General features: G+C 39.6%; 1 pseudogene; it reads left to right on the top strand.

Moving 5' to 3' along the window:
- Positions 1-4,780: 4,780 nt before the first annotated feature.
- Positions 4,781-5,344, top strand: LOC102857251 (annotated as a pseudogene).
- Positions 5,345-10,766: the final 5,422 nt, after the last annotated feature.

Here is a 10,766-nt window from a genome sequence, read left to right as displayed (position 1 = left end):
ATGAAGGGATCATTAATGGCGACAATATCCACTTTGTTAGAGTGAAAAGCAGCCCTGGTGACCAGGCGCCCAATACGGCCAAATCCGTTTACTCCGACCTTCACCATCGTGTCTCAGGGATGCGGCTGAGGCTGCACAAGAAGAGAGGGCAATCTGGATCGACGAGGAGCAGAGAGCCAACTGATGTATTTCAAACTCTGTTTCATTACTTAGTAGTTGAGCAACTTTGGGAAAATTTTTTTTAATCACTCGGTGCCTCAATTTATACACCAATAAAATGGAAATAATAATAATATTTGTGTTTTTGTCATAATATTGCCTCAAGAAGTGAAGTACGTCTTATAGAGTGTTTAGATCAATTCTTGACTCAGAAGTTGATATGTATTGACATAGATGTTGTTTTTGTGTACTGTGGAGTCGAAACTGACACATAGCTGACCCTCCCAAAGGTTTGCAGAGGCAGTTAATTGCATGAGAGGAGATTGCCCATCCTCCTTTTGCAGAGAAGCTGGTGACCTCAAACTACATGCCTTTGAGATTGCCACTAGGCCACCAGAGCTGACTTCTGATGATATTGGTAATTATGGTGCTAGTGGTGATAATATTGACAGAATGAATACCCTACTAAAATATCTACTTATTAAAATTTTACTTATTCTGTGCCAATTAAAAGCCCATCTTCTCTAAGGAGTCACCCTACCTCTCCTCCTGTCCCCAGTTTTTATTAAATGGGTTTAAAAGTTTGTTGTTGTTGTTTTGTGCTGTTGAGCATCCCTATTTAAAATAGCTCTGAACCCTGCCCTATCCTGTGACAATCTCATTGTCTCTGATAGACCTAGTCTCATTTCTCCAGTTACGGAGCCAATCCATCTCACCCTGAGTCTTCCTCTCCTGCACTGTCCCTCCACTCTTCCTAGCATGATTTCCTTTTCCAAAGGTCTGGTCCTTCCTGGCCACATGCCTAAAGTATATCAGAAAGAGCTTCAAAATTCTTGCCTCCAGGGAGCAGCTTGGTTTCACCCTCTACAGGACATACCTATTTTTCTCTCCTGACAGACCACAATATGTTCAACACTTCTCCAGTGCCACAATTCATAGGCGTTGATCTTTCTTCTATCATCCTTAGCACTGGCCATCTCTCTGATGCATAGCAAGCAATTGAAAAGATCATGGCTGGTATCAGGTGCACCTTAGTCTCCAGATTGACATCTTTACTCTCCAGCATTCTGGAGAGGTCCCTGACAGCAGACTTCCCAGTGCAACTCATTTTGATTTCCTGACTGCCGATGCTAAAAGTGTTAATTGTGGAACTTAGTAAACTGCAGTTGTTAACAATCTCAATCTCTTTTCCATCTATCATGAAGCTGCCAATAGGCCCAATGGTGAGAATCTTTGTTTTCTTAATGTTGAATTTCAATCCATATTGAAGGGTGTAGTCCTTGACTTTCTGCAGCAAATGCCTCATGTCCTCTTCTATTTTAGCAGGCATAGTTGTGTCATCTGCATAATGCTGATTGTTGAGTCTTCCTCCAATCCTGATGCCACACTCCGCCTCATAAAGTTCGGCTTCCCAAATGATCTATTCTGCATATAGATTGAAAAGGTATGGAGATAGGATGCATCCTGACACACTCCTTTCCTAATTTTGAACCTTGTAGTGTTTCCCTGCTCTGTCCTAACTACTGCTTCCTGGTCCAAGTATAGGTATCTCCTGAGCACAAATAAGTGTTTGAAATTCCCATTCTTCTCAAGGTTAGACACAATTTGTTGTGATCCACACAGTCAAATGTCTTTGCATTATCAATGAAACGTAGATAGACTTTCACCTGGCCCTCTCTGCTTTTGGCGAAGACCCATCTAATGTTGCCTATAATGTCCCTAGTGCAAATGACCTCTTCTAAATCCAGTTTGCACATCTGGCAATTCTCTACTGATGTACTGTTCCAGTTGCTTTTGGATAATCTTTAGCTTGATCTTGCTTGTGTGTAGTATTAGTGATACTGGCCAATAATTTCCACACCCTGTTGAGTCCTTTTTTTTTTTTTGAGTGGAAATAAATACAGATTTCTTTCAGCAAGTTGGCCAAGTTGTTGTCCTCCATATTTCTTGGCATAACCTGGTGAGCGCGCCCAGTGAAATATATGGGAGTTAACTATGTTAATGAAGAAACTTGAATTTTTACGGGAAGTTTTTTAAGATGTGAACATTAACATAGGCTGGCAAAGATAAGGAATAATGTTCAATCTGAGTGATATGGACGGTGGAATGATATAAGACAGGAAAAGGCAGAGTACTTATGGTTAAGGAGGAAGAGTTTCTGTTTGAATGACCTCTAAAGTAATCCAAGAGTTCTGATGCTAGTAAAATGGGAAAAGAAAGGGCAGGAGGAAAAAACAAACCAACAAACAATCCGAAGTGAACAAAAAAAAACCCATTCATTGTTGTCTGGTCAAAATAGATTCATAGCTGACCCTTCATTTGGTTTCTGAGACTGTTAATTGAGGAGGGGACGTTCCTGATCTTTCTCCTGAGGAATCACTGGTAGATTTGAGCCACCAAAAAGACTTGGCCTTTGGATTAGCAATATAATTCCCTGCAGACAAGGTGAGCAGAGTTTCAGGGTCAAAGAAATTATCTCAAGATGTGCTATGACATTCCAGTGAACAGACTTCATGAAATCTCTTTCTTCCAATACTTTAAAAAAAATATAAATGCTAATGTACAACACATTTTAATAAATAATCTCTTCTTTATGTTCATAATATATCCATCAAAAAGAGATAAATTAAATCCTTGTTTCATAGGAACATGGTTCTATGAAATCAAAAGAATCAGATCTCAAACCATTAGCAGTGAAGCCGGAGTGTAGTTTTCCAGGTCACTGGTGATCATATTAAACAGAACTGGCCCTGACATAGACAGTGTGGTGCCCCATTTAACTCTACTGACCTGGATAAATCACCATGTGGGCTGCATGCTTTTTCCTGAGGGCTGTGTATAGGACATCATCTGGATACTCTTCACTCTAGAATTCCTATCCTCCAATTTTTTTTCAGGCCTGAAAAGGTAAATCCCCACCATAGCCAGCATGGTTCAGTGTTATTCAGTTATGGGAAATGAATTTAACCTATAGGCTAAGGGAACACTACCAGATTCCTTAGTTAATCTTAGTGAAGATGCCACGTGGAGTAAATTATCTCTCTGCTGCTGAGATAGGAAACTGATCTATATGAAAACCTACATATGACAGCTCTGGTCACACATACACACAAAGTCCCAAAGCAGTCGTCACTGAAGTTGACTCCAATTCATGAAGACCCTATATGTTGCAGGATTCAACTGTATCCCATAGGATTTTCAAGGCTTTGAGCTTTCCAGAATATATCACCAGCCCTTCTTTCTGAAACACCTCTAGTGGCAAGAAGCTGCGCTACAATCCCAAAGGCACGTGGTTCCAGGCCACCTGCTGCTCTGTGGGAAAAGCATGGGCAATCTCCTCCCTTGTGATTAACTGCCTCTGAAAATCCACCAGCCGGTCAGCTGTGGGTGGTTTCTGACTCTACAGTACACAACAACAGTATAGTGTTTAATCATTTGCTCTACCTACACACACACAAACCTAATTCTGCTATATTTACTGGTTTCTCTTTTTTCTTTTCTTTCTTATTTGCACCAGGACCTGAGCCTACTCTGAATGTCAACTTGTTTGTCCAAATTTCTAATACTCTATTAGCCCTTTCTTTCCACATTCCCCCAGAGATTTTATCTCCCAGGAACTGGTTGATATTATGCATTTAAGTAGATACATCACTGGCATTCAAGACATAGTAGTGGTTCTGTTACCACTCTTTGCCTCTTGAGTTGGACCACCTTTGATACTAGCTAACTACACACATTGGACCCTGCCCTTTGGGACCAATCTTATGCCAGTGTTAGTTTGCAGACCATCTCTGCTCTCTATAGGCTAGCCTACTGCTGATATACCAGCCCAGTTGTGTTTTGTGCCTGCCCAAAACTCACAAAAGGACTCTCTAAGAGCTTTCCTCTTAAAAAAAAATATGTGGAAAGTAAGAAGTATTCTTTTATAGACTGTCTAGATATTGTGGAGGAATTTGCTTCATTTTTCTTTCATAAGTGATATTGTATTTTCTGTGAAGGTTTATACAGCAGTTTGGGTTCCCCTTCAACAATCTCTACACAACTTGTTCAGTATCATTGTTACATTCTTTACAATGTCATAATTTCAATGATTTCTGTTATGGTTGCTTTGTTTCCATTAATCTAGTTTCCCTATTCCCTTACCTTCTCATTTTGTCTGAAATTTATCATTGACCATTTAATCTCATATAGATGATTTTTAAAGGAGCATAGTACTCATTTAGCATTGTTTTGTGAGCCATTTTGTTATTTTGGTTAAAAGATTAACTCAGATGCTTATTTCAGCTCAAGGTTTAAAAAGTTTGTATTCCTTGGAAGAGGACATCATGCTTGGAAAGGTGGAGGATCAGTGAAGGAGAGGCAGATCCTTAGTGACTGCAGCAATGTGCTCAAGTATGCCAGAGATGATGGGGATGGCACAGATTAGGATAATTATTCATACTCAAATCAACAGCTTCTAACAACACCAAGGACAATCATCTTGAGCAGTCTTCTAATCTCAACTTGTCCAGGAAGTCTGGATTTTTGAAGATTGTGTCACTTTTAACACTTTCTTTTCCCCCCTTTAAAAAAAATTTCTGCCATTACTGCAGGAACAGGTCCTGATACCTGAGCGCTCAAGATGTGTGACTTCACCGAGGACCAGATGGCAGAATTTAAGGAGGCCTTCCAGCTGTTTGACTGAACAGGTGATGGGAAGATCCTGTACAGCCAGTGTGGAGATATAATGAGGGCCCTGGGCCAGAACCCCACCAATGCCGAGGTGCTCAAGGTCCCGGGAAACCCCAAGAGTGATGACATGAATGTGAAGGTCCTGGATTTTGAGCACTTCCTGCCCATGCAGTAGACAGTGGCCAAGAACAAGGACCAGGGCACCTATGAGGACTATGTTGAAGGCCTTCGGGTGTTTGGCAAGGAAGGGAACAGCACTGTCATGGGTGCTGAAATCCGGCATGTCCTTGTCACACTGGGTGAGAAGATGACAGAGGAAGAAGTAGAGATGCTGGTGGCAGGACATGAGGACAGCAATGGTTGTATCAACTATGAAGAACTCGTCCGAATGGTGCTGAATGGGGCTGAGGGCAGCCCTTCCTGTGTCCCCAGAGCCCCGTGCCTTCTCCTGTGTGAGACTGTATGTAGCCCTGAGAGCCGCCTAGGCTGTCACAGCTCCTTTCCCATCTTGTAGCTCTCAGATAATCCTTGCCAGCAGCATTCACCAAATAAACTTGCTGTCTATGCCCAGAAAAAAAAATTTATTCATTTTAATGAAAGTTTACAGAGACTTTGGATTTCCATTCATGCATTGTTGCACTTTTCTTTCTGCCCAACCTCCCCCGCCACCAGTTCGCTCTTCTCTTTGAAAAGTAAAAGAAAATTTCTTTCATTGTTATAATATCCCTCTCCCCAAGTCCACTCCACTATGCATCCTTCATTCTGGACTCATGTCATGACAATAATACCTAATCATATATCCCTTTTAAAGCATTCTCAACCTCATCTGTTTCAATGCAGTATACATGTAGTATTTTAACTACAGTAATATTTGTTTTTTAAAATGTCCCTCTTTGCTGTCGAGTTGAAACTATGATAGCTGACTCTCTAGTGGAAATTTGCGGGCTATAAATTGCATAGGAGAAGATTGCCTTTATCCTGTGGAGCTACTGGTGGATTTTAACTACCACAGACATGCCACCATTGGGTTAGCAGCATACCTCTCTACAGACTATGCCATCGGACCTCGCAACTTGTCTTTAGGAAGTATATTAGTTGTTGACAGGTGCTCTCAAGTCAACTGAGACTCACAGGGACCTTTGACTTGCCTTGATTAAAAAAGAATAAAGATAAAGAGGAACAAAATAGGATATCTATTAAAGGAATATTATACATAACATTGTATTTTTCCTTACATAAGTCCTATAAGTGTTCTTACTGTCTTTTTTTTAACAGATAAAAGAATATCTTACAGATTTAGGAAACACATACACACCCTTTTATCATTAGCTGCTAAATAGTATAGCTGAGCTTTAAACCATTTCTTCCAGAATAAGAAATAAAAGGAAATGTGAACTTCATCTGGACAATTCAGAGAAATCTCTGACAAACTGATACAAGATTCAAAAGAAAATTACTTCTTCAGAAGGCTAAGGAAGTCAGGGCCCCTAAAATGAGAAGAACCATAAAAACAATCATTATGTAAATATAATAGTATAAGAAGAAAATGTAATGAAATGTAATTAACGAAATGTGATAAAGGGATCCAAAATTAAGCATCTGAGTTCTTAGATATATTCGCACCTGCTTTTGTTGTCATTAGATGCCATTGAGCTGGTATATTAACCTCCGTGCAACAGAATAAAACCCTGTTTCATTCTCATCACAGTGGCTCAACTTGAGCCAAGGTTGCAGCCACTGTGTCAATCCATTTCGTTAAGCCTATTAATCCATTTCCTCTTCTCAATTGACCCTTTATTTTATCAACATGTCATTTCCTAGGGATTGGCACCAACTATAATATGCTCACCATGGCCTTCACAATTATTTGCTGTTCATCAGAGAGCTGGACAATGACTAAGATGACAGAAGAAGAATAGATGTCTTCAAGTTGTGGTGCTGGAGGAGAGTCTTGAACATACCATGGACTGCCAAGAAAACAAATAGATCTATCTGTCTTGGAGAGGATGAAACCAAGTTTCTCCTTGGAGGCTAGGATTTTGAAGCTCTGTCTCACATACTTTGGACATTTGGCCAAGAGGGACCAATCCTTGGAGAAGGACATCACACTTGGGAGAGTGGAAGAACAGCACAGGAGAGGAAGACTCCAGATGAGATGGATAGATACAGTAATTAGGGGCCTGGGGGTAGGTGTGTTAGAATCAATGAGCCTGGCTAAGGACAGGGCAGGCTTTGGAGTTGTTGTACATAAAGGTGCTATGAGTTGTAGGTGACTCGACAGCACATAACAACAACAAAAACAACAAATATGCCCAAAGTATGAGTGAAAGTCTCACTATTCCTCATTTCTAAGAAGCATTCTGGTTGTACTTCCTCTAAAACCAGATTTGTTTATTCTTCTAACAGTGTACTGTTGTTACTGCGTACCATCAAGTCAGAACCAACTCATAGCTGACCCTCCAGCAGTTTATAGAGGCAGTAAGAGGAGTTTGCCCTCTTTCTTATGCACAGCAATTAGCAGTATATAGCATTGTCAATGTTCTTCACCAATACAATTCAAATCACTCTTAAATCTTCTTTGTTGTGCAGTTTTCACTTCACATGCATATGAAACAACAGAAAATACCATGGCTTGGATCAGATGTGCCTTACTTTTCAAAGTGACATCTCTGCCTTTTAGTATTTTAAAGAAATTCTTTGTAACATATTTTTCTAATATATCATTTGATTTCTTTTTGTTGTTGATTAAATAAAATTTTTATTATATACTGGTTTAGTTACAAAGTTCGTATACATTGTTTTTCACACCAGATCTTTCCCATTTCCTTTGCCCACTCATCCCTTCACCCATCAAATTGTGCAACCCTGTGATTAACCACCCCTCACCTTCACCCATCCTTACCCTTCTGCTCCTCCTCCCCTCCTTGGATCATCCTACAAGCTCTACAGTAATGGTCTTATACAATATTTGACCTTATGGGACTGAGTTAGTTTATTTAGCATAATGCTCTCCAGTCCCTCCCAAGTTAGGTAGTGATTTACAAATGCATTGCTCCTGCATGCTGCACAGTATTCCATTGTGTGACTGTAACATAATTTCTCAATCCGTTCTATTGTGATTGGACAGCTGGGCTATTTCCATGTTCTTGTAATGGTGGATAACACTGCTATGAACAAGTCTGTCTGTGCTTCAGTTTTCATCCTCTTGGGGTATATTCCAAGTAGTGTAATATCCGGGTCCTATAGAATTTATATGTTCACCTTTCCAAGAAAAGGCTAAACTGACTTCCAGAGTGATTGTACAATTTTACAATCCCACCAACATTGTATAAGAGTTCTTATCTTTCCATAACCCCTCCAACATTTATTACCAGCTGTCCTTTTAAACTTTGCCACTGCTTCTGGAGTGAGATGGTGTCACATTGTGGTTTTGATTTGCGTCTCTCTTATTGCCAGTGATTTGGAGAATTTTTTCATGTGTTGGCCATCTGAATATCTTCCTCTGTGAAAAGTCTTTACATGTCTTTTGCTGAGTTAGTAATTGTGTAGTCTTTTTCTTGTGGAGGCCCTATAAGATTCCGTAAACTTTCGATATGAGACTCTTGTCTGAAATGGTATTGCTAAGAATTTCTTCCCAGTCAGTAGATTCCCTCCCCCTCCACCCACTCTGTCATGAAAAGTTTTTGGTGCACACAGGGATTTAATCTTAGAACATCCCATTCATCCATTGTTTGATTTCTTGACTGCTGCTTCCATGATTGTTGATTGTGGATCCAAAGAAAATGAAATTCTTAGGTATTTTCAGACTATTAATCTGCTGTTGTTCAACTGGTCTATTCTGTGCTAATACCTCACCATTTTAATTTTCTAATATGTTATATCCAGTAGGGCAAGTTTGCTCTCATTATTTGTTAATACACTTTTATAATTTTTTAAAACCCTCAGAAAAATACAATAAAATAAAACTTCCTTATTTTAATGATTTACACCTAGCAAAACCCTGAAGTACACAGCACATTTAATAGTAAATGTTAAAAGCACATTCTTTGCAGTTAAGAACAATACAAGGATGTTAGCTATCACAACTTATTCAATGTTGTTCTAAAGGTTTTACTCAGTAAGATTTTAAAAGGAGACATAAAAGATACAAAAATTTGAAAATAAACAATACTAGTGTCATTTTGGGGGAGCTCTGGTGGCCTAGTGGTAAGAAGTTGTGCTGCAATTCCAAAGGCATGCTGTTGGAATACACCAGCTGCTTTGTGGAAGAAAGCTGGGCAGTCAACTCCCCTTCAATTTATTGCCTCTAAAAACCTGCTGAAGGGTCAGCTATGGATTACTTCTGACTCAGTGGTACTCAACAACATTGTTATTCTCAGATCATGTGATTGAATGCATAAACATTTACAGAGAATCTATAGATACACAAGTAGAATTAATAGGAATCTTCACCATATTTCCTGGATACAAAATCAAGGGGAATCAAAGAAATTTCTTCCAGTTAAGATGTGTAAATTTTTAAAATGCTTCCATAGACAATAGCGATAAAACCTATTATGATGACTTTAGAAGAATGAAAGAAATAACACCTTTACCCTATCTTCCCCACCCCCTTGCAGGGAAATTTGGTGGCATAGAGATAAGAAGCTGCACTGCAATCCCAAAGCCCTGTGGTTCAAATCTACCAGCCTCTATTTGGAAGGACTGGCAATCTTTTCCCATGTGATTTACTGCCTTTGAAAATCTGCTGAAAGGTTAGTGGTGGTTCAGTTCTGATTCAAAGCACACAACAACAACGATCCCCCACCTGGGCTCACAAAAAATTGAAAGATGGGCAGAGAAGTCAGCAAGAGGGAAATCAAAAAGCAGTAAAAATAGGCAACTACAAATTGAGATACTTGGGAATAAACCTAACTAGAGACACAAAAGATCTTTACGAAGAAGACTACAAAACATATCTGTGAAAATCAAGAAAAGACCTAAGCAATGGAAAAATGTTCCCTGTTCATGGATAGGAAGACTCAATATAATGAAAAGCAATCTACTTGCTTAACACAATCCTAGATAAAAAAAATTCATTTTTCAAAGATACAGGAAAGGCAATTATTAACTTTATTTAGGGAGGAAAGAGACCTCAAATAAGCAAAGCATTCCTGAAAAACAAGAATGAAGTGGGAAGCACAGCATTCCCTGATTTCAAAACCTACTATACAAGGGGAGCTCTGATGGCCTGGTGGCAAGAAACTGCACTGCAACCCCAGAGGTGCACGGTTCAAATCCACTAGATGCTCTGCTGGAGAAGGAGGGACAATCTCCTCCTGTACCAGTCAGATCCGATTTGACAGAACACATGCAAAAATAATAAAATAAAATTTAAAAAACCTACTATGCAACTGTAATAACCAAAACAGCATAGGGCAGGCCTAATAACAGTTCTTGATTCTATTACATTGATAACCAATGTAACGGAGTCAAGAACCCAGACATTAATCCATCTATCTGTGGTCAACTGATATTTGACAAGGAACCAAAATCTATCAAATGGGGAAACAACAACTTCTTCAACAAATAGTGCTAATAGAACTTAGCTGCTGCTTGTAGACAGCTTAAGCAGGATCTGCACCTTTCACTGTATAAAAAAATAAACTCAAGGTGAATCAGAGACCTAGGGGTGAAGGTAACAACTATAAAGATCATAAAACACAAAATGGGACCAAGCTTAGAAGACCTAACCCATGTTTTAAAGATACTGTCAAATACAGCCAGAAATACACAACAAGGAGAAGATAAAATTGATGAGTGGCCTAGTGGTAAGGAGCTGCAACTGCAATCCCAGAGGTGCATGGTTCGAATCCACCAGATGCTCTGCCGGGGAAGGAGGGACAATCTCCTCCTGTACCAGTCAGATCTGATTTGACGGTACACGCACACACACA

The sequence above is a fragment of the Elephantulus edwardii genome, unplaced genomic scaffold (genome assembly GCF_000299155.1).
Source record: "Elephantulus edwardii isolate Elephantulus edwardi_28Jun2011 unplaced genomic scaffold, EleEdw1.0 scaffold00054, whole genome shotgun sequence".
NCBI lineage: Eukaryota > Metazoa > Chordata > Mammalia > Macroscelidea > Macroscelididae > Elephantulus > Elephantulus edwardii.
Note: the sequence above shows the minus strand (reverse complement) of the source record. Positions and strands in the feature narration are given on the sequence as shown.